The sequence below is a fragment of the Pecten maximus genome, chromosome 9, assembly GCF_902652985.1.
Source record: "Pecten maximus chromosome 9, xPecMax1.1, whole genome shotgun sequence".
Taxonomy (NCBI): Eukaryota; Metazoa; Mollusca; class Bivalvia; order Pectinida; family Pectinidae; genus Pecten; species Pecten maximus.
The window spans coordinates 4,607,036-4,611,754 of NC_047023.1; positions in this window are offsets into that span (position 1 = coordinate 4,607,036).

A 4,719-nucleotide genomic window follows, 5' to 3' on the forward strand; every position below is an offset into this window, starting at 1 on the left:
GGTATTTAACATTGTCAGGCATCACGCTTGTTCCGATTGAATTTGGTTTGTTTTTGTTTAACGTCCTATTAACAGCCAGGGTCATTTAAGGACGTGCCAGATTTTGGAGGTGGAGGAAAGCCTGGAGTACCCGGAGAAAAACCACCGGCCTATGGTCAGTACCTGGCAACTACCCCACGTAGGTTTCGAATTCGCAACCCAGAGGTGGAGGGCTAGAGATAAAGTGTCGGGACACCTTAACCACTCGGCCATCGCGGCCCCCTCTCCGATTGGATTTGATGTCACCACGTACAGGTCAATATATAGCATCAATGTTTCTAAATTAAGAACAGACGGAGTAAATAAACCCAAAAGAACAGCACACTTTGTATTTTCAGATTAAATTTATCATCGACATATTGGCCTATATTGATAATATTTTTTCAATAGATGATTCTTATTTTAAACCTTTTTTAATGTGTAAAGAATATAAACACACTTTTATCATTTATTTTTTATCTGAATGATCTGTTTTTTGAATCCTTACTCCTACAAGGCAATAAGGAAATTGCGGAAAATATGTGTAAAAATTATATAAACACTTAGACATTTGATTGTGGTCAATATGATATATTATCGACCTGATATAATAAGCAGTGACACCCTGCTTCACTCACTACTAATATTTGCCATATTGACATCATCAAATGTTGATAAATAAGGGAGAACAAAAATCCTATAATCTCAGCCCGTACGAACGAATGGATGGTCTAAATAAAAAAGCATGCCATATTAATGTCTTATTAAGTCCCATTCACGTATATTGCGTAGTTAGCTAATTTATAATATAGCTGAGTCATTTTGACTTTGATTCTCAGTTTTCAAAAGTCTGTCAAAGGTTAGCAATGCATCTTCAGATAATCCTGTCATTTACATATGGATGATCGACTTAGGTGAGTGTTTCTTTCACTGAATGACACAGAGACGTATTTTAAAAAAAATGCATGATTGTCATTAAGGACTATGAATTGTTTATTTACGTCGCTGTTTACCTCACCGACAAAGGAAAACAAAGACAATTCTCCATCAGGCCTAGAGAAAAACAAAACCAATTCTTCTTGAAACCTTGACAATGGCTTGTGTTATTTACGTTGCTATTAACATTACCGAGATAGGAAAACAAAGAATGTTCATCTCGATAAAATTTAGATAAAATGAAAACTTTTTTTTAAAACTATTTGGACCGAATTCAGAATAAAATATCATGTTATGAGATAACACACATGGATATAAGAACGTTACTGTCACCTGTGTGAAGACCTCTATCTTCACACTGTCTATTGCCTCTGGCATATTATGCTGAATTGATGCACTTTGTCAACAATTTTCCTTGTCTTTGCTTGGAGCTTTGGGAGTCTTTACAACAATGCCTACAACCATGTGAACATGCATGTTTGAAGCTGTGGACGTGTCTACATTACCGGCTGATCTGGGAAAACCGTTAGCGAATGTAGTGATTGATTCAAAAACACTAAACGACAGAATTTCTCATACGTACAATCTCTATAGGAAACTATTTGGGAGAAAAAAACATCAGCGGAAACAGTCGTAACAAAATGTCTAAAGTACTGCCTTGAGTCGGTTGTATGTCTCTATTGCGATAGCTATGTTTCTAAGGATGGTATTTCTGTCTGGAAGTTATAAACTAAACAGACCTTGATGTGTATAACAAGAACATTTGAGAGTTGTTCTCGAGGTTGTTGAAAGCAGTTGTACTTCATTTTAAAATCTTTTCCTATCTGTCTATCTACACTAGCGAAAAATATTTATTTCGCACAAATGGAAAATTGTTATTCCTAAAATGACCGTCATGAAACTTACTTTACATTACATTGCTTTGTTTAATGTGTGTAAAGTTCTCGTAACAGCAATGGTCAAATGAGGATGAACGTCAAGAAGGCACATATAGAATCAAACAAATTAGAAGTGTTAAATGGAGCAGAATATATATTTTTGCCTCTTAAATGTATCCTAAATACAGGACGCGGAAGAAAATAGCGAATTCTTCAGGGGGCCCAATTTGTAAATCGTCTTCTACGATCAACATGGAGGGGGCACAATGAGTTGTTTCTTACAAAATACAGTTAGGTACATAAGTTATCAATTATTATATTTATATTATATTAGTATATGTATCATTATCTATATTATACGGTTTATTACGGTCCATCAACACAGGGGGCCGCGGTGGCCGAGTGGTTAAGGTGTCCCGACACTTTAACGCTAGCCTTCCACCTCTGGGTTGCGAGTTCGAAACCTACGTGGTGCAGTTGCCAGGTACTGACCGTATGCCGGTGGTTTTTCTCCGGGTTCTCCGGCTTTTCTCCACCTCCAAACCTGGCACGTCCTTAAATGACCCTGGCTGTTAATAGGACGTTAAACAAAAACAAACCAAACAAACCAAATCCATTAACACAGAGGGAAATAGGACAAATAACAGTGAATACAATAGGAAAACATCAAATCAACAAAATATGTGAAAGACAAATATCAAAGTACTCGGATATGTCACACAAACAAAGATAACAAACATCACCCCTAAATATAGCTAAAAACAAGAGGCAATGATAAGCTAAACCTTGTTAAATAGGACAACAGCCTTCAGGTAGGTTTTGAATGTTACCTATGTCGTTACAGGTAGAGACATGACATTCGTTCAGTTTGATCAAGATCTCGTGTTTATTGAAGGTCGATGTCGTCCATTAACAGCAACGTTAATGATTTACAGCATGCTGTGCAATGAGGAAGGCTCAATAAAAAGGAATGTAATGCAGGAATAACCTCGTCCTGGCTTCTTCCGCTACAACAAGAACGTCGCACTCCAATGGGTAATAACATTTCTTATGATGTTTTCCTGCCAGTTTTTTTTCCTGTGATATTCATAATTTACATAACAATTGTTTAAGAAACTGTAAAAAAAAGTTGAAAACCTGAAGGTGTTATGACAATGCCACCTTGGCAACGGGATCTGCCTAATACCATTTCACAGTGAAAGGAAATGGTATGTAGTAAGATTATCATTTGACGATTAGAACTGTTGTTGATATTTCTATTGCTAAGACTCTATAGAACAAAGAGTCAGATTATAATTATTGATTATGTTTTCTTTTTAGTTCTAATGTATTTGAGGTTAAGTAGATTCCAAGGGCTTCTGCAGAGAATATTGACGCATCATTTGGAAGCCGACATCCAAAATCAGCATCTTTTGCTGCCATAGCTTCAGCTTCCTTTTAATTTTCCTTTGACCTGTCAGAATGTAATGATTGAAACTCATTGTATTTTAAGTGTAATTTCTAAGATGATGCATGAAAAGTTTCAGATTCGGTGTCGGGTTTAATCGTCTCGTGAGGGGAAAGATAAACATCAGGTGAATTCAGCAATCAAGGATTCGATTTTGTCAACATCATGTTTAGCACTTTCAAAAGGAGCTAAAAGCAAATACCAAAACATAAAATGCATTTTGATATAATGTATCACAGCTGTCTTAAGATTGAGCCTGATTTGAAGAATATGATTTTAATTGACGTGCAATTTGTTACTCCAATTAGTCTCGACGGTAATGCAATATGGTTCCTTTTTGAAAGGTTCGATTGCAAGTTGCAAACCCTGATGATAGACGGTTTCAAATATAACACTTGTCCATATTTATGAAAACAAGCAAGGTAAGGCTGTGATTGATTCTCTAGCTACGACCAAGTGGCATCTACAATCCAAATATTTAAGACCATCTAACAGAGAAAGGAATCTGGATTCGTATAATATACAAAAATGATATGCAACATTTATATAGCGACGTTCATCATTTGTATTACTCTTATGCTCTTAACATTACAAAATATGATAAAACATTTCAGGTGTAACACAATGTACAGAACATACATAAACGAAAGTCATCTTGGGCAGTTTGATGATAATGTGTACATGACCTTTGGAAGAGACTCTAAAATCAAATATTGAGAATCAAATCAGCACCGTTATGACCCAGTGGCGTTTGCAATCAAATATTAAAGACCATCAAGCGTAGAAAAGAATCTGGATTCGTATAATATACAAAAATGGTATACAACATTTACATAGTGCACTATCTAACTTGTGAAATTACTCTTAATGCGCTTCACATTACATAATATGACGATACCTATTATTTCAAATATTTAGAATCAAATAATCAGCGCTTCAGAGTGGTTTTAGGACTTAAAGAAGTACATGTACCAAGGACCATTTGATTATATCATTTGGTTCATGAGGCTTTTCTAATGAAGGTTCACTTAGTTGGTTGTTGATTGACCCAGTTTTATTTATTTCCTTTTTTCTTTCTTTCTTTTGTCAATAACATAATATCCATGACGATTCTAAACTCAAAGGTAGAGAATTAACTAGAGTTCACTGTGAAAACATCTTTTTTAAATTATGATTAAGCACACGGTATTCTTGAACAAGACACTTTACCCGTATTGATCTGGACGCATGTGACGCCCTCCCATATGTAGTTAGGTGAGGTAGTCACCAGCTACTACAAACATTCCCCGCCTAAAATGACCCTGGCTATTCACGGGGCAATAAAGCCAGCAAACAAACAAGCAAACTTGAGCAAACAAGACTATAGTAACGTCAGTCAAAAACACCATTTTAGTATCGTTGTTTCTCCGTCTCTTGGAACATTGTTGTTTCATTGTTTCT